At 33.4% G+C, this 25,537-nt stretch overlaps 1 long non-coding RNA gene across 3 annotated transcripts; it reads left to right on the top strand.

Annotated features, from left to right (window-relative positions):
- Window positions 1–219: 219 nt before the first annotated feature.
- Window positions 220–24,611, top strand: LOC117000695. 3 transcript variants are annotated; one of them, XR_004418844.1, is made up of 5 exons: window positions 220–312; window positions 16,996–17,104; window positions 18,684–18,814; window positions 21,811–21,883; window positions 23,184–24,611. It is a non-coding gene; the product is annotated as an uncharacterized LOC117000695 (long non-coding RNA). The 3 variants fall into 3 exon arrangements; XR_004418846.1 differs by lacking the exon at window positions 220–312 and adding an exon at window positions 15,949–16,820; XR_004418845.1 differs by lacking the exon at window positions 18,684–18,814.
- Window positions 24,612–25,537: the final 926 nt, after the last annotated feature.

Genomic DNA, 25,537 nt, shown 5'->3' with positions numbered 1-25,537 from the left:
TAAGTAATTCCAAAAAAAAGAAAAGAAGGAGCTTTTCCAAATGATTATCTTACTGAAAGGTGGTATTTGAACACTACCAAGACTAAAGGGTTAAAAGGTCTTGCACAGAAGCTCCTTTCAAACTCCATGGAGAGAGCCTCTTTCAGGTTATATAAAACAGTCGTGGTTTTCTAAGCAGAGCTGAAGTTTCCATAGAGACCTAGAAGTACTTCCGTAATTAATAGCAACACAGACTTCATGAGAAATGCTGTTTGTGAGAGAAAGCAGCGTGGACTCTTCAGTGAGGTAACAATTACTTAACAAAAAGATCAGGTAAATAACTTTTCTCTGGCAGAGACCTAAATTTATCAGAAAATTTAGGTGAGCAGATGGGAATGGGAATACTGTGATATAATATGGGATCATAAAATGACAACTCTCAGTTGTAATGAGCTGCTTGTTGCACATTACTAAAAAGCAATCTATGCTTGAGTTAAAGAAGCATGTCAGAGGGAAAGAAACAGTGTTCCGTGAAGAAAGAGGGAATGTATTTTCAGAAACCAAATTAGGTAAACTGTGAGAGTAATCTTTCTCTTGGAGAAACAAAACTCTGTTGAGTAAAGTTGATTTCAAGGAAGGAGCATACTGATGGATTTTTGAAGTTGGATATGATTGCATATCTCACGACAAGTACACATAGATCCAGAAACAATGAAAAAATATGCATACATACAAATATACATATAAATTATTCCTTCTTCTCCAAGAATCCCAAAGCAGCAGTTTTGGAGGTAACAGTGATGCATTTCTATCCTCTCTGTATCCCATATTAGGAAAACTATTATGACATCTAATATCAAAAACTAATAAAATAAAATGTTGCCCAAGGTGGCAAGTCCTTGGACTATGTCTCTGTCTTGACCACAGAATCATCTTTTTAAGGCCATGGAACTTCTATGGTTGAAATACCAAAGCAGACCAGAGGGAGTAATTTTCTTTTGCAAAGAACCCTCATGATCCCTACCATGATGATTACATTTCAAAGTGGAATGAGTCATTGGAGCCTAATCTTTATAAGAAAGGTGTGCAAAAGAATGCTACTGATTCATAAAGTCATATCTAGGTTACTGAAATAAACCTGGAATTAAAAAGAACTTCAAGTTTAAAAACCCTTCAAATAAAACCCAAAAATTAAAATTGAAAAATTAAAATATTAGAAAATGCTTAAATGGGACATTTTACCTTGCCCATCTTGGTTCCCCCTCATTGATCAATTCTGTCAGAAATCTTCCTAAGCTTCTGTAAAATTTCAAAACATCTTCTAAAAACGTATTCATTAAATTCATCCCTCAAACCTTTATCTCTTGGTGTAAACATTTGTGATGAAGAATCATTAAACAGTAAAAAACCACAAAAAATGCTACAAACTTCTTATGTATTGTGATATTGCTGAAGTTTTTGGCAAAATTTAGTCATATTGCAACAAAAAATCCAAAATCATAGGTGACTTTTTAAAAATTTATCTATGTGTTAACCAAGCCAAAGTACAGACAAAATGGTTTTCAAAGAGAAGCCTCTAGAAAAGAGTATTTTAAAACAAAGGGAATATGCAGTTTTAATGCGTGCTACTTTCTATTTTGTCTTATAAGACATGTTTTTCTTATTATGCAAGATTTTTTCTGTCTTTTATAGAGAAACAGTTTGAATGCATTAGTTATTTTCTCATCTCTTCAAGAAAATGATGATGAATATATTTTAAAATATTGCATTTTTTAAAAAGGAGGGGGAAAGAACTGTCACTGAGTAGAAAACCAAGATGGTGGTTCCTGTGACCCTCTTTACTGACATGAGGCATATATTAATTATTTATATTTACAAAAATATTTTTTATTAAAATGCTAATTATAATAGTGGGCTTTTAAAAATTTCTTTCATCAGTACTTTGGTTTCATGCATGAGAAATTCGTGCAATAGAAAACATCATGCCTGGATTCATTAGGAGGTTTCACGCTAAAAATGCAACAAATTTGGGAAATAGGAAAAAAAATTTCTATGTATTGCAAATATCTCTTTCTTTACAAAATTTATTCCTGGAATGAATCCAAAGTTTTGCAGAGAAAAATGTAAGTATTTTTTATTTTTCCTTTTTGACAGATTTTAATTATTTATCCTTTTTGTTCTGTCTTACTTTTTAAGTTCTTTTTTCACTTGTTTGGTTTTTGTTTTTTTGGGTTTTTTTGGGTTTTTTTGGGTTTTTTTAGGAAACCTTGCTATGTAAAAAAGGATAAATAAAGCTGGGAGCAGGATAGAAATTCAAAAATGATAGTACAACAGACATAAAATGCATAATGTACGTATTGTGGGATGTAGAGAGAACCACAGACTCATGGAAAATATGAGATGGGACCTGGAGAGAGCATTTAATCTGTTAACTTGCTGCAGGGTAGGATCAACCATATTTAAATTATTCCAAATAATTATTGGGGTAATGACAGAGATTCTAAAATCTCCCTAGGCAACCTATTTTATGCTTATCTGTTCTCCCCATTAGGATTTTTTTACAAATGTATAACTTAAATCTCCCTTTATAACATTTAAACCCATTAAGTCTTGTTCCATGCATAGTAGACAATGTCTTTGCAAAAATCACTTAAGACTCTTGTCTACTGTCACTGTTGCTCTTTGTTGAATAAATTTGAAGCCCTTAACATTTCCATTTTACATGATTCTTTCTGACATTCTGAATATTTCTGTTCCTTCACTAATTTTTTTTGTTTCTTTTCAAATTATTGCAAGACTTACTGGCAAAATTTGAATGCAAGTACTCCAGCTGAGCCGTTACAGTTTCAGGATTGATTTCCATGTCTTACAGAATAGGTTGTTGTCAGAGTTCAGAAGATCATGGCTGCAGCTTGTACTTGATAGGCAGCACTCATGAGATTGTTTATCTTCAAATCAGCTGTGTATTTGGAGTAAGTGTGATATTGTTTGTCATAAATTATTCTGTATGCTGGAAAATAACATCATTTCTTGCTTTCAGTCTTGGGACTTGGGACTCTGGACTCAAATGAAAACTGCTTTTAGAGAGTTACAAAAGCTTTATGCATTACAGTGTAATACCTACCCTTTTACAGAACTGTATTTGGCTTGTCCTCTGTCTGTGATTAATTTATAATCCCTGCATCCTGCAATCAAGATGTTTAACCAGGTTTTTTGGTTTTTTTTGTTTTTTTTGTTTTTTTTTGCTAACAGAATTTCTTACTTGTTCTGTTCAGGTTCATCTTATTTTTCATAAAATTCTAAATCCAGTCCTGTACTCAAACAAGGTATTTGTTCCCCTCAGCTTAATGCTCATCTCACAGTAAAAATAATGAGGAAATGTGCACACACTATAGATGTAACTGTTGAGTAACATCAGACATAGACAAAAACATCCTTGCAGAAACCTACTGAGTGACTGTTTCAGAGGTATCTTCCAATACACCTTTTACTCTGTGATTACTGATTCCTAACATCTTTCTTCCCCATCCAAGTAAAGCTTCATCTAGGCTGTCTTCTCTACTTAGCTATAAGAATGCCATAAAAACAGTACCTTTTAAGTAAACCAGCTCTTACTCAAATCAAGAAATATAACAACTGCTTCATGACTCTTACCAGGAAAAAAATCCAATTTCGTCAATACAATATCTTCCTGAAGATTCCACATTGTCTATTACTCTTGTCTTCTGTTTCTTTTACATTCATAGCAATTTGTCAGAAAGTTAGCCATTTATTTTGAAAGAGTTACTCTTAGGCTGTTTTAGTCTAAAATTCACTGGTACCATTCTTATTCTCTGTAACAAAAGACTCAGTATTTGTCTGTCCCTTAAATTGTTAAAGTGTTAGTTGTAAGTCACTAGTGTTCAAAAATTTAGCAACAGTAAGTGCTAGATTCTCCAATTCAAAAATGGTAATATGGGTTATACATACAAGGGGCTGTATGGTGAACATGGTGGTAAAAGGTCTTAAGGGAAAGACTTAGAAAAGAGTGTTTAGGTATTCCTGCAAGGAGCTGAGAGCTGGATTTGATAATCCTTAAGGGTCCCTTTCACCTTGAGATATTCTATGATTCTATGGAATAATTGTTAAATGGCTTGAGAGCCTACTAAACATCTCAGCTCAAGTTTTTTAGAATATGAGAAATCTGAAATCATCAAACATACAGCAGTTTATTCTAGGCTAACATGACCAGTCTGTTGTTTCTATTAATGTATGATCTCTTTCCATTTCAGGGAACTGTAAAGCAGGAAATTATCAGACATTTCTGTTCTCCTGGTTAAAAAAGATAAGTTCTTCCTGCAGTTTTCCTCCACCTGTTAGACATCTTATAAAGTCATTCTTTTCATAATAATTTTTTCATTTGCCAAATGCAACTCCATTTCTTCCTTGTGCTTCAGAGCTTTAACTCCTGGCTTTTCTTTCAAATTTGTGACAACTACTTATTCTGATTTTTGTGTTCTACATTTCTGCCACTTAGTCTTCAGTAGATCAGAGTTCCTGTGCACCAGTATAGTTTATTACTGCTATAGAAAAATTAAACCAAATAAACCAATTTAAAATATGGTTAGAAATATAGAAATATAGAAAATATATTTTCAGAATCCCCTTGAGAAGTTTATATAAGTAATATGAGGTCACCTTCTTTATCTCTGAGTTTCTACAGAAGACAGGGAATCTTCTGATGTAGAAATACAATATTTGTATTTCCATTGGGTCTGTCAAAGTTATAGGAACATGATAGATGCTGAGATTAAAGAGCTATTTGTATATAAACATGTATCCATACATCTATGGATTTTTTAAAGAGTCTCAGTGTTTGTAAGAAGACAATAATTAAGAATGTGAGCAAATCCAGGAAAAAAACCCCAATTATTGGTTAGGGACCAATATAGTTTAAGACATTGTTAGTTATATAATGAGAAAACATCAATGTAATGGTCCTGAAAGGTGCTGCTATTTCAAAGTTAAATAAAACTGTTAGATTTTAAGAAAATCAGGTTATTCCTGCTGTGCTGTGACTAGAAGAATCAAATTATTTTGATCCAAATTCAAACAAAATAGGAAAATTGTGGATTGATATCAGGTTATGTCTTCATTTCACTTTTGTTTCTACCTAAAATAGGATTCTTAATAGAGTTGTTCATATTCAGAACATAAAATAGATACATTTCAATTATTTCATAGAAGTTCTCTGTGTTTCCATGTGTCCTATATATAATGAGCAAAAGGTTCAAAAGAAAGCTATTCTTTCTCTTTACAGTAATTAGCTCTACATAATTAAATATGAGCCACATTTTCCTACAGTAACATATTTGATATCTGTACATTAGTCATACTAAGGGGTACTTAAAAGGCTTTGGATATTATCTCACAATGATAAATTGATGGAATTTTAAATTAGCTGGGAGTTTGAGGGTGAGATAAGAAATACCATGAGAAATTAGAGTAGCTTCAGAAAACAGGTCTCATGGGAAAAAATGTCTTTTCTGAAAGAAATCACTTTCTCTTGTCAAAACCTAAACATCAACACCCCACCCCGCCCCACCACCCAGAAAACTACTGGTTTTCTTCAGCTGTATTTGTATGTTAAAAATGTGGAGCTCTAGAGCTGGATGTCTCAAAAAAAGTTGGTTTTGTGATTATCTCTTGATGGACTAGAAGTTTCTTTCCCATAAACTTTTGACCTCAGTCCTGTTGAGTTTTTGGCACTGAAAGTATTTGAACTCGATCCTTTTTGCTTTTAATTATTTTCTTTGTTGTAGAAATATTGCACAAATCCTCATTGTGAAGTTTAAGATACATGTGCATAAGGGGTAGGCTTGTTCTTTTCTACTACCTTAACACAGGGCTAGACCATTGTTAAAGGTGCATCAAGCTACTTGAAAGCAAATTTCAAGGTCAAGTTGGAGGATTGGAAGGAAATAGACCTGTTCATATCAGAAATAAATATTTCCACAGAATATAGAGAAATAGTGAAGCAGAGAAACTGTGAAGCAGAGAATCTATGAAGCACCTAATAGGGCATTGCTGTGTATAGAGAAACTGCTACATTCAAGTGTATCTAAAATGTCAGTGTTAGTCATACTAAGCTTCTTCATTTTTCTTTCCTTGAGAGCATTTTTGTAAGAGAACTAGATCTGTATTGTCTGCCTATTGTGAGGTAGGAAGTAATTTACAATAGCAAGAAATGAAAAGTTATAAAATGTGTTACTAAAGTTCTAGTTTTTCCAGCTACTGTCAAATTCTTACAGAAAATATTCTATTCACAAACCTTATATTGTGCTACGTGCTGAAAGATTTTGGCCTACTCCTGTAACCACAAGCAGAAGTGGGAAAATTTTTAGTGTACTGATTCTGCATACATTTAAAAGAATGACCCAGGACTGTATTCAAAATCAATAGAACACAGCTCATTATTGTGCTCCTCACACACTTCTACCCACCTACACCTGTGCATAAACACAAACGTGTTCTTTTTCCTCATGTTGAAGGTGTCTATTTCAGATGTGTTGGTACTGAGATAAGTGCACATGTCCTACACAAATTTTAGTAAGGATAAATATTAGGATCCCTTTGCCCATTATTCCAGGAGGGAGACTTGTCATATGTATCTCCCTTATTTCAAAGTATCTCCTGTATAGATCCAGAATGATTCAGGTACAACCTTTGACTGAACACCAATACTGTCAGCTGAACCAAAACACCAAATGCTATGTCCCAACATTTTTTGACACTTCCAGGGATGATGACTTCCAGTGCTTAACCACTCACAGTGAAGAAATTCCTCCTGGTTGAGGTTCCAACCTGAACCTACCCTGGCACACCTTGAGGCCATTTCCACTTATCCTGTCATGGTTCATGAGAGGAGAGGAGCAGAACATTGCATCATTGCTGGAGCTCCTTTGGTATTTACCTTCTTTTGCAAGCTTAGAGCAGTTGCCTTCTGCATGGTATGGATTTGTGTGTGCTTGATGCTGTGTTCTGTTTTTGTGTTGACTATGCATTTAAAAGCTTCTTACGCATGTGGTGCCATCTTTGAATAATACATCGGTGTGCCTCACTTCAAGGATTTACCAGGTCTATAAATCATTTGAAACCCTGTTCATGCCAATGATGTATCTGAGTAATACATCATCACAAGGTGCTGCTGAGATGATATATTACTCTGGAGATGGCGCTGTAAACAAGGAAAACCTGGAGAAGCTTCAGTTACCCACTACAGTAATTTTAAAAAGGAGCTGCCCCTAATGGAGCTGATCTTCTTTCTTGACTGGATATGACTGCCCCTCTCAGAGGAGTTTAATGAAAACTCCTTTACCTTTTCCAGAAGAGAGATTCCATGAGATTACCAGTTTCTACTACAATTCAGATTATTAAAAATTTTGGATTTTTTTTCTTTTAATTTTTATTTTTGGCTTCTTTCCCTAATTATTAAAAATATATTTTTTCTTTAATTGGGAAAAAATCCTCCAAGCAACACGCCCCCCAACATACATATACACACATACGCAAAATCAGACCAAAAGAAACCCCAAGGTATCCAAAGTAAAAAGAAAACCACTACAATTTAAATGAAATATATTATTTCCTTTTTGCCCAAATGAGCATATCTCATTCTGTTTTTCTGTTTGTGTTTTTTTTTTCTTATCTTGTTTGAACTTGATCTAGATCAACATTGGATTCAAACTAATAATTGCAACAAAATATTTCAATTTAAATGGCAAAAATATAGAAGTCTTCTGTTGGTATTCATTCCAAAAGTTCAACAACTGTCATTTTCCAATTAGGGTAGATTCTTGAGTAATGCGAGGAAAATTTTGTTTAGAAACACATCCAGATCTCATTCTTTGAAGAGAACTGGATGGCTCATTGTGAGCTTGGTGGAATAGCTGTTCAGGAAAGAGCTGCTTCCTTCACTTCTCTAGGGCAGGCTAGATTGTGTAATAGAGCAGTAAAGAGAAAACTTACAAGAAAAATCAAGAATGCCTGCACTTTTGATACATTGGACTAGATACTTGACTTTGATGAAGCCCTTCTCAAAAGCTATGCGTGTGAGTGATGAGCCCTGCAGTTCGGTTGAATTTCACCATTTATCAAATGGGAAATGAAGAAAAGTAAGAACAACTATATTGAATTAATACAAATGAAATTATAACAAGTGATGCAGGGATAACAGCATCCCTGAAACTCTAAAATCTACAAATATGAAATTGTATAATTGTTCTAGTGAGATAAAATGAGCAGTTTGGGAGAAGAAAACTAATCAGAATACAAGATAATTTAAAGAAAACTACCAGGAACTATAAAATAATAAGTTACTACATTGCTGTTTATTGTGACAAAGACAACTCTTTACTAGACTGCAGAATCTGGCTGAAGAGGTTTTTACTGATTTTGAATTCTTCTTACCATTGATAAAAACCTCCAAATATAATTTATTTCAAATACTGATTTGAAAACTAAATATTTTTATTTCAAGTTGTATTCTATTAATGTTTCTAAAATGTTCTACTTTTTTTCTTTTTCCCAGAAAAGAAATCAAGAAGATCAAAAGATCAAAGAGGAACTACTGTGACCATTTTATTCCATTGTGAATCAAATGGTCTGAGCAGTTCTTTGTGACACAGAGACGGTGAAATTTGAAGTGTTTTTCCAATATAGATTGATCTCAAAGGTCAAAAAAATGATATATATATATGTTGTAAAACAGTAAAAAAAAGGTGGAATTTACTGAAACCAATATTACCCCAGCATACAAAGAAATTGCTGAGGACTTTCTTTGTTGTAGGTCAATAATAGGTTTTGATATATGGATGTTAGCATAAGCTGCAAACAATTCAATTAATTCAATAAATAAAAAACAAATTAGTAATAAACATTATTTTGATGACAGTTTGATCACAAAAAGGCAAATGAGATTGTTTGTCAAGTTTCTGAAAAGTTCACAAATAAAAGACTTAGTGGAAGCAAATAAACTCTTTTCTAATACACAGATTCTTATATGGACATGAAAATTACAGCAGCAGTGTAGAAGTAATACAATTGAACTTATGAGTGGCCTCCAAAATTTTGAGTAGCTGATTTGTAACTAGTAAGCCAAAGTTCTTAGTTCAAAGAATAAATTAATATTAATCACTCTGATATTAAAAATAAATATATATATAGTTGACTGATTGCAAAGTCAGAGTTACTCCTGTTGTTGGAGCAGGCAACAATTAAATACCTGTTAGATTAGGAGGTGAAATTCATAACTCTATATATGTAACACGTTCCAAGTTCTTTTTGTAAATTCCACTGTTGTATCAGTTATATAGAGCTTCTCAAATTCAGCCATGGTATTTTCAAATAGTAAGAAGAAATGTCTGATTCTTCCTATTTTTGTGCAGAGCTCCTCTCAGAATTAATATACTCTGTCTCTTGAGAAGAAATAAATATATATACCTAGGAAAACATAGGGCATTTCATTTATGACACAATGAGAAATCAGACAAGCTGTCTGAAAGGGTGAGAGAGTATTAAGACCTTATCACAGAGCAAATGTATTACTGAAATCCTGTTGGATCTTGATTGATCTCTGTGCAAAAGCCAGTAATAATGATATAGGATCCATCTTTAACTGCTGCCAATTTACTATATTTCAGACAGAAATAACAGAGCTGAACCAACATTTAACATTAGATCACTGATGTGAGGTTCTGTGGGAGAGCTACAAATGCAAACAAGCAAGAGAATTTATGAACTGAATGAAGCAATTATCTCTACTGAGAACAGTGGCATTAGGGAACCAATGATTTCACATATTTGATTTTATGTACCTTCTACTGCATTGCTTAGGGAAAAGTAATCTTGTTTTACATTGAAGACAATGAGGCAATTTTTTCCTAATATCCTACATAAAACCGTAAAATTTGTGATTATGGTATTTGTGGATCCTTAAGCAATCAATTTAGCTTATGCTATCTAAGCATAAAGATGACTAATAAGAGGTAGAACTTCTGGTTTAAGCACTAATTACTCAATAACATATTGTAGAAATCTGATTTTATTGGATGTATTAGATGTGCTTTGCAGGACTAAACAAGTACTAGCATCTGACGAATTCCCTTGAAGAGGAAATGCATCAATCTCTAAATTCACCCACTTCCTTTGCTCACTGGCAAAATTTCTAGTACAATATCTTTATGTAGAAAGATCATAGGGAAAGTAAAATCTGCTTTAGGATAATGAATTTATAATTTCTTGATGCAAAAACCCCCTAGATTGATTTACTAAATCAATAGCTTTGAAAGAGCGAATACATGTATGATTGCAACTCTGTGTTTTTTGAGTAAAGCTTGCATTTGGAGAGGTGCCCATTCATACTGAATAACAACACCATAAATAAAAATCAATATTGGTAGACTAAAGAAAAAAGTGAGAAAATTATTTGTATGATGAGGGAATTTTCAGAGCATGTGTTTTTCCAAAGAAAAGCAAACAGGGTTTCAGGTGCAGAATCAGGTGTGGTGGGGATGCCTGTGACTGAAAGTTGTCTAAAGCCACACGCCAGTAGAATGTCCAGTCACATGTACAAGTATCCAAACTCTGATGGGACAGAGCCTAGTTTTCATAGCCACTGAAAACATAATGTGTGCTTTCCATGGATGACCAGGGAGTCTGCCCAGTCCTTTATGGTATCATATATGCTTACCTACCTCGGGTTATTGCTATCAAACAAAATCCACCTATTGTTTGTTGCCCTTCAAGAACAAAACTGAACATTGTGAAGATTCGATTTGCTCTCAGATTTTATGGAGAAACTACGGGCTAATCATCATGTCATATAAATTACCAAAGTGCCTTTGATTGAGTGTGGGATCTACAAAGGTTGTCAGAAGCAGTATGAATTTTCCTAACACTTGACCTTGGGGTCAAAAAAGATAAATCAGATTTATATATTGGTAATATGATTGCTCTGTTAAAGATTTGACATTTATATTTTGTACAATGAAAAAATATCAATAAGAAAATGTTTAAAAGATCTATTTGTCATTGAATTTAGGCAGGTAAATAAAAAAGAAGAGACTAGAATGTATTCACATGGTTTTTAGCACTGTATTCTTTCATTGTAATTAAGCAATTTGAGTGTTTAATGTTCGGATATGTGCACACAGGCATGTGTACATGTTGTGAAAATGTGCATTTTCCAAGGGATTTCATTGTTCTTAGCTTGATTCATTATTTAACTCTTTTCCCAAATTCAATAGTTCTACCACTTCCCAGAGGGGCATTTTACTTAATTTCCTTTTGGATTAGCTGCTGCTCTGAGTTTGAATTTAAAGTTTAAAGGAACCATTTGATTTTAATAACTTCTATGTGTAGTGCTCCATTGAGTTCAGATTTTAGCACATAGCACTACTTTTCCATAAGGTGATTTTTAGTAAATCCCTGTGTGTAAAAGAAAGATAAACACACATCAGTGAGTTTGTTACTGCAATTAAATTACTGGATTTTTACATTAGAATATATTTTGAACACAGAAAAGCATGAAGAAACTGTTTTCTCATGTTGGTCATAGACACTTTTCTAATACTTCCAAACTCAAAATAAGCCTGTGTGTTTACTTTGATCTCCGAGAATATTAAAATACCTTGGTCTTATATATATATATATAGTCTTATATATATATATATATATATAGTCAGTTCAGGAAAGCAGTGCTTCTTCAAAGACACTGCTAAACCAAAGTCTTAAGCAATTGCTGTCTCTTTAGATTTTTCATTCTTAGATAAATATTTGTCTGAATACCTACTTACTTGAATTTTCACACCCTGCTCTGTCTTCCTGTCCTTACTGGGTTTGTCTCTCTCAATTCCACTTATTTCAACTAGCTGTAAGGATCAAAGCTACTTTTAAGTCTAACCAAAGTTAAGCACTGATTCCAAGCCCATAGCCGGATTTGCAACAACTTTCTTTATTTGAACTGTTTTTGTGGGGTTTTTAAGAATTATTTTTTCTCTTGCTATTTCCAAGTATGAATTTAATACAGTCATCTATAAATCTTGGTAAACCAGGTGATGGTTGTGCACCCTTTGAAACATCATTCTATTAGAAAAGATTTGGTCTGCAATGAAGCTGAGGAAATATTCCCCTCTTATTCACAAGATAAACACGAAAAGCCAAGTTTCTCCTTTCCTCCAAAGAAAAGATATCCTGTATCTTTAGGAGACATTCTTGTTTTTTGTGGGTTGTTTTGGTTTTGTTGGAATTTTTTTTTTTTTCTGTTCATGGTTGTGTCAGTGACTTATTGTGAGGAAACAAGAGACCCTCCTGATTCTTGATCATTTCCCTTACTCATTCAGAGAAGCTGCAAATTATGACACGGGTGTCACAGTGAATCATCATAGATCCTGATTTCTGTGTGGAATCCTAGGGAGACTCATGTTTAACTTAGAAAATTTTGAAAAAATATTTAGTCTTATCCTTTTGAGATTGCATCTTTTTATCAGAAGACAATCTCTCAGTAAAAATCACATTTACAGGTGCATAAAGTGTCGCATATAACACATCCAACATTTGTAAAATCTAAAATTTCAACCAGCGTGCCATCTTCTGTTCTCTCAAAGGTCTAGGAGAAATTGAAAACAAAATGAGTTCTGTTTGCCACAGATGTACAGTACTTTGAGACACAATGGGACATTATATGAATCAGTGTAGACATATTATTGACATACTAACATCCTTACCTGCAGGCTTGTAGGATGGGTCTGTAGTCACACTCTGTTTTTCTCATTGATTTAAAGAGGAGATTTTAGCAGTGGCAGTGCCAGTTTTGTGGTATCAGTATACTAAACTAAAAGGTATGCTTGGCTTTGCATTACTGCAAAACCGTGCAGCTCAGGAACAAAACATAAAATCATGCAGTTTCTTTCAAGATAAAGAGAATGCAACGAGGAAAAGAAAGATGCCAATACTATGAAGAGATTTAAATTGCAACTGTCTGATGTTCAACTGTATTTGAACATATTTTTCACAAGTCATTACTCACAGTGGAATGTGCTGCAGTTTTTCTGTGCAAGTTTTCTCTGTTACTTATAAACTCACTTTCTGGATTCATACTCCCTACTGAAATTGATCTCAGCATTATTTAATTTCAGCCATTTTAGATGACAGACACTGAAAAAATAGAAAATTATAGCGATGGATAAAAATTTCCCTACTCATCTAATAGGGGATAAGGTTTTGCTTCCTTCTGCAGTTTTTCTGGTCTCTAAAGATAATGCTTTAAAACTCTAAGAATTCAAGAAATTGTTGTTGATGATCATGATAATAACTAGTCACTCTGATATTTAGAACACGGCTCTCTGAAGAAAAATAATGAATGCATTGAGAGTAAATAAATATTCTAAAGTCTTTTCTATGTGTCAGAGAATTGGTGTAAGTTTAAAAAAAAGCATTAAAATGTGATTTTACTGTAAAAACCACACTGACTAATTCTTGTGTAGATGAGGAAGATTTTCTTTCCTGAAAAATAAGGTCTTTCTCCTTCAAAATATCACTGCTTTTTTCAATGTCTTGTATTTTGTTGCTGGAAATCTTGTCTGCACTCTAATCCTGGTGCTCAAAGGAGTCTGGTAGTAGTCTAGGAAGCACAGTTTGCCAAGAGAATATTTGTCTTTGGAAATGTGGTTTTGTGTCATATAATGAGGATCGGCACTATTTGCCCTCTCATTCCCATTGCCAGTTGTCCTCAATTCTGTTCGTCATCTACGTAAAATTCAACTAACTTCCCCGTGTTTGAAGAATGAATACAGAAATTTCTAAAAGCCTATTAAAATTATCTTTGTACTCCTCAAATAATGTAGTCAAATGAAAATAAGCTATCATAATAATAATCTTTACACAAAACCACTGGAAAAATTCCATTAGCCCCCTCAAGAGAAAATATGACACCAAGAGACGTAGTGGTGTAAGATATTTTAAAATAAATGCAGACTCAGAAATTAACTTTTATCTGTACAGATGTTCTTCCAGGATAGTGTCAATAATCTCAGATATTTATGATAATTGTCTATAGATTATATTCTTCTATTCCACTCTTTATCCATAAAAATGGTTTAAAATTAAAGGATTTTAAAAAATCTGTCTGGTAAATTCTGCTAGTAATTCAGAACAAAATGCACCTCTAACATACAATGCATCAGCACTTTAAGAGCACATTGATATCACATTGATATTAACTTTAAGGAAATAAATATTTAGAGAAAAAGCGCAGGAAATTTATCTACTCCAGTTACTAATGTAATTGAGTATTAAGCAGGATAAATGTATTATAACAATCAAGTCTTAAAATTAAGAGATAAGAAAATTTGAAAAAAATCCTATATAAATAATCCAAACCAAGGTCAATCTTATGCATCTTTGATTAAAAGAATATCTAGTTCAGGTTTTATCTCTCAACAGTAAATAAAAGACAAATAAAATTTATTAGACCTGTTTTTAATTTGCAGGACCCTTTGCTATGTAATTGTATTTCTTTAAAATTTATTTGATGCAGGAGCAAGCCAATTCAAAAGCTAGTACTGGAGGCTGGATTTAGTGAAACTCTGCTTTTACCTTAGCTCATCCTCCCATCAGGATCCTGAGCTACACCTGAACATCTCTGATTCCCAAATGTAATAAAGAAGATGAATTTGTAAATTGCTTTTATTTTTCACATGCTTTCCGTGTTCTAACAGATATGACACTTGTGGGGTTTTATTAATACCACTACTGTTCAGCATGAAGTTGTCCTCAAGAATAGTAGGGGCATTTGAGGTCTACCATGTTGTTTTATATTCACTGCATCCTTTTGTCTTTCAGTGGCATCCATGAGACCCCAAAATGTCAAACAGTAGAGATTTTTTTTGCAGCAGCAGCAGCAGCATCTGGCTTCTTGGCTCACTTTTCGATAATATTGGTAGCCTTGCATTTTCTTTCAGAGCTGTCTTTGATGTATTTGACTTCCTGATAGGCCGTTCACATTATCTTGCCCTTTTAGATGTGATCCTTTGACTTACCCTTGTTACAAACAACGTTTTTATCAGTAATCCAGTCCAAATATAAGCTATTTGCGTAAATGAAACATTTCATTTTAAAAAAAAATTAAAAAGTGCATGTAAAATGGATTGCATTGTTTCATGCTACATGGCTTTATTTTGTCATTAGAAATCAAGTTTCAAAATCCATTTGCAAAACCACAGATTGAAACTACCCTATGTTATTTACACCAAAGATTTGGGAAACGACACGAAGGCAAATCCCATAGCAGATGACAGGAAACCCACTAAGTCAATCACATGTCCATTTTCTTCTAAGTTCATGCAGGAATTGGATCAAAAGAACCCTTCACTGTCCTTTGGGCAAAGGTTTGGCACTTAGCTGCAGCCCTGCTCAGGGTCCCTGTAGGATCTGCTTCTCTGCTGGAACCACTCAACCTGGAAAGAATCCAGGCAGTGACACTTTGAAGGAAGCATATTTGCTCAGCCTGTGATCACATAGTAAACAGAATAGGCTGTGAATGCCAGCATACCAGAATGTTGTTGGAGAGAAACATATGGGTGGAAATACTAATTCACTAATGTCAAAATTTACTGCTCTGACATTTTTAGAATAAAATAATCCTTTTTTTCGTGGTTGATAATTCCATTTATATTGGGGTTTGGCATATAGATACCTCATCTCTCACAGCTCCCACAGTCAGATTAATAGCTTCTTTATTGAAAATTAATTGGAAGAAACTCATGAAATAAAATATTTGCAATGAAACTCCTTGATCCCACCTAATTAATTGATTCTAAATTATAAATAATGTGAATAATTAATTTTAAAAAAATTGTCAATAATATTTAAAGGAGATTCTTCATGTTTTTCCTTTTATTGTATTGAAATTGGATTACAATCTCAGTTTTTATAAAGTACAATTAAATATTTAAAACTGCAAAACCTTAAATTAAAAAGAACATGAAAAAGGAGTAAAACACTTATTAGAATTTGAGAACGACTCAGAAGTAGTTTGTTTTGGTGGAGTAGCTGCTAGATAGGAAGACATTTTCAAATATTATGGTTTAAGAACAGGACTTATCTTAAACTGACAGCTCAGTTCTTCTGTTTTTCTGAATGGTTGAAGATTTGGCACTGCTTCATTCTTTTTTTTCTTTCATTCTTAGCCATTTTTTACAAATATGCTTAAGAAACACTAGCAACCCTGCAATAGCCTCTTCTCATTTCAGCACCTGGTCTAAAATTCTTACTGTTGGAACAATATTATCAACATAAGGAAACAATTTATCCTTTATCTCTTCAGTAGTCTATTTACTCAAAACATAAACATTTAAAATTATCAAAAACTAGATTTGAAATTTTGACCTTAATAGTTCATTATCCCAATCTACTTACGTTAAAATGCTTGTTACCTTGTAAATTTGAGAATTCCCTTGGTGCATTTAGATATTCAGTGCCATGATACTCAATTAAGATGCACTAATGCTTTATACCAAAATTATGATCATATGCTTTTAATAATAAATTTTTTTCTTCAGCTCTTTGGAAACCTGTCAGTAACTTGCCTTACCAACTTTGTCTTTGTTTTATAGACTGATGTTTAACTAATGTGAAGTGAAACTAACTTTGACGTCGTCCAACAGCTTGAATTTGTCTTGCAGCTGAGTGGGTAAACCACAGCAATCCACAAGTCAATTATTTTGCTCTCCAGTGAAAAGGACACAAAAGCTACCTCTGCCTGCAAGCTGGACCTAAAGCTCTGGAACACCTTAGCTTTTAATGTAAAGCATTTTTTGAGTGATTTCTTTTCTGAAAGAAGTCTTCCAAAGATTTGAGTTGGTTCTTACTGTAACTGTCTTCACCAAAATAGAAAAACAAAGAGTTTGTGGTATTTTAAATAAAACCCCAACACTAAGACCAAATATCCATTCAGAAAAACTTCTTTACCATCTACAGGATAAAGCTGCTGAAATGACTTTGAGTAATTACTGAAGCAATCAGCATGGAATAAATACACCCCTGGAGAGAATGTGCTGGTGATATCACTCACCAATATTTATCAAAGGTAAATTTACTTAAGTTCAGTCACACCTTCACTATTTGACACTTGAGAATAAAGAATAAATAGGTTTTCCTGAGACTGAAAACAGTGAAATTTATTGGTTATTTCACTCACCTGCTTAGTCTCAGTTTTGACTTAACAAATTAAGAAGAAATTGCAATTATTGAACACTAAAATGAAGTTTCTTTGGATATTCTCTTTGATTTGTGTCCTTAATTTCTTGGATGATCTGCAAAAATTCAAACCTCAAAACACCTTACAGAGAAAGAAGACAAGGCATAGATGGAAGGAAGCTTAGTTTCTCCTGGTTTCAGTAAAGAATTAAATTAAAAAGCATTATTTATTCTCAAAAATTCCAAAAGTCTATGCAACTCTAGACTCATAATCAGAAATAAGAGAAAGGTGTAATGCATTTTTTAGTTCCTTCCTGAAACTCATTCCTCAACAAAAGACTGGATAAACTAGAAAAAAAATCAGATTTTCTTTTATTATAAATTTTTTCAATTTTTTTGTCCTCCCTATACTGTGTGCAATACTAAAAGATAACAGCAGTAAAAAGTCAGATGTTGATAAATGTTATCCCCAAGAATTCTGTGATGCCATAGTATTTTCCTCTAAGAAAAAGTATTAATTTATATTAATAAGTTACTGTGATGTAGCTACTCTTGATAAATGCTAATTTCTTAATGTAGACCACCATCTTTGAATGTTTATGTGTGTTATATAAAGGATAAAACACCTAATTCTGAGTTCTAATTTATATATAATACCAGCTTATATTCTAAACTATGTGTTTATCATTAGTATGACTAACATTTTTCATTCCACTTAGGACACAAAACATGTACATAAGGTGTAGCAACACCGAATATAGTTAGAAGTTCTGTACCATAAGAAAAATAAAGATGAGCCTGCAGTAGTCACAAAGCTCAAGTGGCAATTGTATGTAACCTTTCCCACATGTACTTCAGCAAAAAAGGCATTCAGAAAACTAATATATATCAACCGTCAGAGTACCACTGGATATAATGTATTTTCAAAGAAACTATCAGACTTTTCTTACCTATTAACTAATTTTCAGTGTCAGCTTCCACTCCCGAGATTTTTTCAGCTGTGCTGTTAAATACTGAGTGTAGGAGTTTAACATGGAAATATAAACAGATATTAGCTACTCTGTTGCTGGTGGGTGAAGTTTTATTATACGTTTAAAAAACCACATGAGACAAGAAAAGTTGTGATATCAGCCACTTACAGTACAGTCTAGCTACATAAAATGAAATGAAAACCTTTGAAGGCAGAATAAAAACGCACAATACTGAATACTGAAGAGTCCTCATGGGATACAGAAATAATGCAGGTTTCTGCATTGATAGCAAACAGCAGCAGACTGCCAAGACTTAGGTGCCTGAGGGCCCAAAAAGCTTAGTTACAACTTTATCCAGATTAACTACCGAAGATTTGTGTAAGTGACATCCATAAAAAGTATTGGAAAAATTGTTGGAAAACAATGAAGATCATCATTTTATGAAGCGAGGAAAAGCTGTGCATTATTTTTTTGGTAACATGTTTTTTTTTATTTCAGATTATTTATCCACTGTCTTGCTTGCTTTTGTTTTGCTTTTTATTCTGCTAAAATATGTGCACATGCATCTACTGAAGGGTTTGTGCTGCTTGGAGACTACACTGGGAGCAAATCTACCTTGACTGGGAATGGTAGGGAATCTTGCTTTCAACTGCAGTCTGAGAATAGACATTATTTGACTCTAAAAGTTCAGAAATGTGTATGGATAATGGAAATACTTTAAAAGTTACAGAGTTCTATATTCATCCAATATTCCCTCTTCATAGTTTTTAGCTTTGAATACAGTAATTCTATTGAAACCTGAGGTAAATATTTCACAAAATTCACATATAATGACACTTCATATTATTCAGCTAGACCAAGATGTGTTTTTCAGATAACTTCCAACACACATCAGAACTCTAAATAAGTATTGCTCCAATCCAAAAGAATTATTTTGATTGTTCGAAACTAATAATTTAGATGTATTAGATAATAAAAAAGCAGCTACTTGTTTGCTGAAGTGTTGCAATACAATATTCTTAGGGGAGTCCATTGGTTATGCTATTGGTTTTTCTATTTGTTTTCACAGCTAAGTCGGTCAGGTATAGTTCTAGAAAAATATAAAGTTTGCAAGAGGAAAGAATAATACTCAGGTATTCACAATTATTTGAAATTCTACCCCATTTTTCTATTCCTACTTTTTAGTTCACATTAGCAATTTTGGTAGAAAAATCTGTTCTGAAAATGTAATTAACTACTTGTACATTCTTCTAGCAACAAAGCTTTTGCATTTAAATTTTTCAGAGCTAGTTTAGGGCAAATTTGGGGAAGACCTCCAGAAGGAGCCCCCAGAAAACAAAACCACCACAACTCCTCCCCCCACCACCGGGTTCGGGAAGAATTTCCTCAGAGGAAAAGTGGAAAAAACCTGTTTATTTAACAAACAAAACACTCCCCAACACAAGAAAAGAAAATGAACGGCCCCAGATGACAAAAAAAACTCTTTAACCGCTCTGAGACTCAGAAAATCTCTCCTGCGAGTGGTCAGCCAGTTATCAGTCTCTGGCGCTGGGAATGACTGCTGCAGATCACAAATTGCAGACTCCCGGTGTTCCTTGGTTTTTCCCAGGTCCTGGTCCAGAACAGGTTCAGATGGTATACAGAAAGGGAGAGAAAAAAAGAACAAAAAAAACAGTCCAGTGAAAGAGATTGGACTGCCTAACTAAACTAACTAATAAGCAAAAGCAAAAGCCAGGAAAGCTGAAGCCAGCAAACCAAGCAAGCAAGTAAAAGCAAGCCCAAGCCAGCAAACCTAACCTCCCCTAAGCACAGATGATGGGGGAGGGGAGCCAACTGATAAGTAAACAAAACAAACCTTCACTTACACAGAACACACGATTGGGGATACCATAACATCACCCCAGGACAGCATGATAGTTCATAACGACTATTTATTGATATGTCTTTTCTGTAAATGCAGGAGAAACACATGAAAAAAAAACATTCTGTAAGAAAATGTATATGTAGTCACTATAGGAAATCAGGCAATGTCTTCTGTGGATTGGACCTTTATAACAACAAATCTTTGAGGAGTTATTAAGTGTAAAAAAGCAAATGTGAGAAATGATCTTTTTGGTTTTGATTTTGAATTGCCCATGTAAAAGTTTGCATTTCTTCTAATATTCATAGATACTTAATTTTAATTTTGGTCCGAACTAGAAGGCAATATTTTTTGAGATAAATTTGAACTTAATGATCACTAAAATTTCCTTTTCAAATGAATAAAATTTTGTGGCAGAGGTAAAATTTTATGGACTAGATGACAAGAAAATAAGCCATTTTTCAGTCTTTAGGATAAGTAGATACAGGAGAAAATTACTTGGCATGTAATTCCATCATTCTAATCTGGTAAATCATGTGAAATATGGTTGAATTATTTTTAATGATGCCTCTGATATTACTATTTTTTATTATCCACATCTTTATTGAGAAAGTTTTCAAGGCCTGCTGACAGGAGCAACATCTATTATATTCTTCCAAGGTATATAACAATGAAACATATACAATATTGATATGGAAAAAAAGACTAAGAAACTTTCCTGTTGGCTCATAGTTATGGACAGGATTTCCTTCATGGACAATCTGAATTAATATTAACATCAGAACTGAACAAACACTACAATAAATAAACAAAATTTCATGCGATTATCCAAACACCTTATTATTTCTTTCATGGTGTCACTTCCTCTTTATTTCAAAGTTTACTTCATGATCTCTTCAATCTCAAGTTTAAGAATTCAATTTATAATACTTCCTACAATGCACTGATAATAAGTAAACCATCAGGTATTTCATGGAATACTACCGCTTCAGTATTCCCCTCTATTGATTTTTGTGCCTTGTCCCATCTAATAGGTTGCTTTAGAAAGCAGTAAGAATTTTGTTTTTATTTTCCTGTAGCGGTGAGTATCTGGCATATTACTGCTTCCCACCCCTAGTATGCTCAGATACCATGCAATAAAACTCTCAATAACAGGACAATGAATGAATTCGTGGGTTAAGGCTATGAAGTAACTGTGCTAGGCTGAGTATGATCCAGAGAGTTAAAAAGATAACAATTTGTCTAGTCCAGGTTTTTAAATCAATTTTTTTTCCTAATATCCTTCTCAGTTAGTATGCTTTAATGCTGTCTCATGCTTTTGGCTATAGCCTGAATTAGACACAAATGGAAGATTAAATATTCACAAATTCACTTTCTGTGAATAGATTTAATAGCCAAGGAAGAAATCAGTAAAGTTTTCATTTAATTTATGAGTGAACTTTTTTTAAAAATAGGAGATATAAAACTAAATGTTGGAGAAGACTGAGGTTCACCAACAAATTTAACCAATATTATTTGACCGATGAACTAAACAGTGGAAGTAAAATTCATTCAGTTTCAGAGCTGAAAGCCAACATCCCACATGTTTATTTGCACTGCTGATTACATCTTAATTTTAAGCGCGGAATATATTCAGATGTGATATTGTTAATGAAGTTTCCTCAATTGATAAGAAACATACAGACTACCTTGCTTATCTGCTAAAGGGATGGGCAGGGGAGCAGTGATGTGGAATCTCAGATTCCTATTTCTTCTTCACTGCAGGTCTGAAGAATCAATGTTCAAGATTCTATGTTTTGGAATCTAATTGCCTCACTGCAGCCTTTGGGCTACCCAGGTAAACATTTTGGTGCAATGCAAATATGAAGAAAGTACTTATCAGTCCATGAGATCCAGACTATGTCAAAGCTTGCAGACTTTCAATTTTACAAAAACATAGGTGTACCAGATATAGGAAAGTGAAAGAAGAACATTTTACTCAATTCTGATACTGAAGTATCTAAACTATCATATTTAATATAACATTATGTAATGTTAATGAAGCACTGCTGGGAGATTAATGACTGCCTGGAAGTGCCATATAGCTCAAAGCTATATTTTGGGTTATAAACCCTAGTAAATAATTAAGCCCTATAAATAAATAAGTAATTGCCCTAGTCTGAGACTAATATTATCTTAGGGACATTACCTGAGAATTAAAGAAAAGTCTTAAACATGTGTGATGTTCTTAACAGAAACTTAACAGAAACAATTGCAGTCCTTCCATCCACAGATTTTGTAAGCCTTAATATCCTTTCTTCATTCAATAAGGCCCTGACATATTGTGTAACCATGCAGTGTAACTTCTTATATATACATGTGTTATAAACACACACACAAAATATATAGTACCTTTCCCAGACATAAAGCCTCTCAGGTTTAAAAAGTAGAATTTCCCCTCCAGATTAAATACCTGAGCATTCATTCCCCACACAACTGAAAACCTGTTTCCATTGTACACTATTTTATTCACCTTAACTGCTATGAGGTCAGGGATGAGGTTCTACAAGGCAACCTCTTGGTTTTGTTTTGCACTTCCAGACTCAATTTTTATTAATTTGTGCCATTCTTTTGAGTTTGCTCAGACAAATGACAGAGCATCAAGCTTTGTAGTTCTAATTCACACAACATAACAACAGAGCTCCACAAAGCCTAATTAGGAATCTGTAAATAATAATCCTATTTAAAAGAAAGTGTTAACCATGGGGACCAAAATACGAAAAACTTGCCTCCAGTGTTTATACTGTGCCTTGATAAATTAACACAAAGACAACTGTTTTGTAAATACTGAAAAGTACAATTTAATAAAAAAAGAAAAAAAAATATATATACAGTGTGTTAAGAGATTTTCTCTGGACGTTGTTATTCATGAAATTTATGGTCACAAACAGGCTTGAAAAATGGTGATTAAGAGCAAAGAGAGGAGGCACGAGGAAAACCAATACAAATTCAAATCTAATGAAAAGACTCAGAAATTGATTTTGTCAGATTTACCAGAGGAATTTTCAAAAGTCTTTATCAGAGAGATTAAAAGAAATGTAAGGAAAGAAAATTCTGTGACATGTTACGTTCTAATGAATATTCTTTTTTTTTCATAGGCAGTAAATCTGTCTCCAGCTCAGGCACCTGTATAATCAAGACACTGTTAAGTTTCTTTGAACTTCTCTAATTCAGGTTTCATGCATCACATTTGTTTAAAATGTTTAATAACTTATTCACTAATTGCTTGCTTAAACCTGCTCTGGCTGCCAAGCATTCTGTTATAGCTGATAAAATATAGATCACTCTGAATATTTATGTGTGATTTTTGTGCAAGTGACATTTATGATTAACGCAAACTTAATTTGGTAGTGGAATCAAATAAAAAATGTCTCTGTGTATTCTACTGGAATGATTAGCAGAGGCCATTAATCAAGAAGTCCCTTTTGTTCATAATTTTATGCCACATGAATGAGTAAAAACACAAAGGAACTGAGTATTTCATCAAGCTCTGGCTTTCTTTATGTGAAATATTAAATTGTCTCACAAGAAACTTCCATATATTTAATGTTTTTAATCACTGCTCTTTTGTGTGTGGCCCTCTTTGTGAAGTGAGACCTACATATCATTCAGGCAGTAGCATTTCTGGAGCATGGCCTAGTCAGGAATTTGATTCCAAATGGCTTTTTCAAATCAGCGATACAGAGTCACATCTGAATGCTGAACAAGGCTCAAACTAGCTCAAACAAATTATTTTTTGAAGTCTGCAAAGGTCACAAGTTAAATGAAGAAAGAATTTTATTTGTAGTTGTCGGAGTTTCCTTTTTCCTTCTTAATTCATTCCTTGTAAACTCCATGTTGGGTGTCAAAATATTGAGATGCTACAGCTAAGGATAATTCAATGGCATACAAAGATAAAACCGCAGTTTGAATATTGTCCTAATAATATCAAGCAATATCGCAAGAATTAAGAAAAAAATCGCTTCTTTTTGCAGTGTATAAAAATGCATTATATCTGAGATAAAGAAGTGAAATTTAAAAGGCTTTAATTGTGGGCTGCTATCACTAATAAAAACAGATAGACATTGAATATTTGACTAAAGACTTTTTGCTCATTGAGTAAGGGTGAGTGATAAAAATGATGTGTGGTTGGGGGTATATCAATGTAGCAAAACACCACCATGACTAACAGATACACAACAAGTTTAAATATGGTCAACTAAGAGTTATAAAAGTGAAACTGCTTTTACTCCAGGATAGCAGTAGCCCACTCCAAAAGTCATACATTGTTGTCATGTCTTAAATGAGGCTCATCAGAGCATATAAAAACAACAGGTATATTTTCACAACCTTATGTATAAGCATCGCTCCCAGGTCCTATTATCCCAGGTAATTTTGTCTGGAAACTGCTGATTTAACGGTTTTGCTCACATGATTTCAGAATTCACAAAAGCAAATGGCTCAGATTTATTTAAACTGTTACAAAATGAACTGCAAAGCTAGAAATCTGTACATTTACTAGCTTACAAATAAACAGTTGCAAAAACTGTGGGTTTTATGTTTGCAAATTTATACAGTCACAATTAAAAAATAAAAAAACATCAGCAGTTGTCAGAGTGAATATAAGGCAAACTAATTCAAATTCACATTTGAAGAGTGCACTGAAAGTTTTTATAGATACATGAATATACCAATACAACTAATTACTATTTTTAAAATAATGTCTACCAGTTAAGACCGTAATTGTTTGTTTTTTTTCATGTCACTCAGAGTGAGAGGAGTGTATCTTTGCCTTTAAAAATAAAAAACAAATTACAAAAAATACTGAAGACTACACAGAAAATCAGTGTAGATTTTTTTTTTTTACTACCTATGGTACTTGATTGAAGATATGCAATATGGTAAAATTCTGTAAACTAAGTAGTGCAAAACTGTCTGTAGACTATTTTACACAGCCAAGAGTTTACCTGAGGCAGATATAACCCCGAAAACTTGAGTAACTCACTGGCACCATGCACAATGCAGTGGAGGACAAAGGACAATTTTCCTCTTTGGCTACTTTAATCAAAAATACATATTTTTTCCCTGATATCATAAAAGATAAAATCCAAATCAACTCCTAAATTATATCTTGCATTCTTTAAATTGACAACTGTACACATTAAACTGCATTCAGATAAGTAGTTATGTTCTGGTTGAGAATACAGAAGGATATACAAATTTTTATCTTTAATGTTTTTTGAACTGATTTTATAGATGTGGTTCATGTAGCAGCTTCAGAAATTGTCTGATTTCAGATCCTCCTGTTTCTGAAGAGTCCATGAAGAGGTCAATATATATTTTGTACCTTAGAAATACAAAAAGACAATGCTAATATTTGCTAATCAGTTGACTCCTTAATAAATTTATCTGTTACATTTCCTGCCTCATGTCTTTTAAGAAACCTTTTTGTTCTAAGAATTTATTTTTTTTT

This window comes from Catharus ustulatus, chromosome 1 (genome assembly GCF_009819885.2).
Source record: "Catharus ustulatus isolate bCatUst1 chromosome 1, bCatUst1.pri.v2, whole genome shotgun sequence".
Taxonomy (NCBI): Eukaryota; Metazoa; Chordata; class Aves; order Passeriformes; family Turdidae; genus Catharus; species Catharus ustulatus.
Note: the sequence above shows the minus strand (reverse complement) of the source record. Positions and strands in the feature narration are given on the sequence as shown.